This window comes from Empidonax traillii, unplaced genomic scaffold, assembly GCF_003031625.1.
Source record: "Empidonax traillii isolate 1590-97213 ecotype Southwest subspecies unplaced genomic scaffold, ASM303162v1 scaffold3877:size10685, whole genome shotgun sequence".
NCBI classification, from domain to species: Eukaryota; Metazoa; Chordata; class Aves; order Passeriformes; family Tyrannidae; genus Empidonax; species Empidonax traillii.
Genome location: NW_020959070.1, coordinates 1 through 1,130, shown reverse-complemented (window position 1 = coordinate 1,130; position 1,130 = coordinate 1).

Below are 1,130 nucleotides of genomic sequence, written 5' to 3'. Positions count from 1 at the left end.
GCAGCAGGAGCTGCCCGAGCTGATGATCTCCTGAGCACTGCAGACACACAGGCCCTGGCCCTGACCTCCATGGCCTCCATTTCTTGCTGCAGGGCCAGGCCTGACTGGGCTGCTCTGCTGGGCTGGGGCAGGGGCAGGGACATGGGGGGACCAGGGAGGGGCTGCACTGGGCAGTGCCAGGGAGGGAAATCCCCAGGGTTTAGCTGCAGGGTGGGAGTGTGCAGGGTGGGGGCTCTGCAGGCTCCTCACAAAACCAGCCCTCCTGGGAGGGATGGGAAGGAGCAGCAGAGCAGGGTCTGCTCTGTTCCATGTGCTACACACCCTGGGAAAGCTGCCCCAGGACAGTGGTCACAGACCAGCCAAGAACGATCACAATTGCCTTGTCCATCCCTCAGGCTGTGGGGCATCTCAGATGGAGCAGAGCAGGTAACACCCTGCAGGGCTGACATAAAAAAGAGGCAAAATTAGAGATGCGAAATATGTTCAAAACGTTCAGGAGCTCTAGTGAGCAATATTTCTTCATTTGAATCATTTGTAAGAATTTTTATTTTTTTTTTTTTATGAGTAGCTGTACAAAGCTGTTCATAACAGTGAGTGAATCAGGTCATTGAATATGGGTTTGGTTTTTCAGTGAAAAAAAATAATGAAAAAATTAGAAAAATTTCTAAAAATAAAAAAAAAAAGTAATCCTTGAAATGTTGGACAGGAAGTTTTGAGGAATTACCAAGAGTTCTGTTCTGCAGAGGTTTCTACTCTCTCCCAAAATCCACACTCATGGCTTCAGGCCATGACTTCCCAGAGCAGTCCCAGGGGTGGCCACAGTCCCAGAGATGCCCCAGGACAGCTCCAGTGCCCAAGTGTGAGAGGCAGGAAGGGCCCAGCTGGGGAGGGACAGGGGATCCCCCACCTCTAGCCCTACTGCACAGGCTGAGGAGGGTCCTCTCCAGCACAGCAGCACATCCTGTGCCCTTGGGGGCTGGGCTGCCAGGGCTGTCCCCAGGAATGGACTGGCCAAGGAGGGCAGGCAGATGCTCAGGGGTCAGGAGGGTCATCATAAAGGTGACCCCATCCAGAGGAAAGGTTTTGGGGAGGTCAGGAAAACTGGGAAAAAAATAGATGGGGTATTTGGG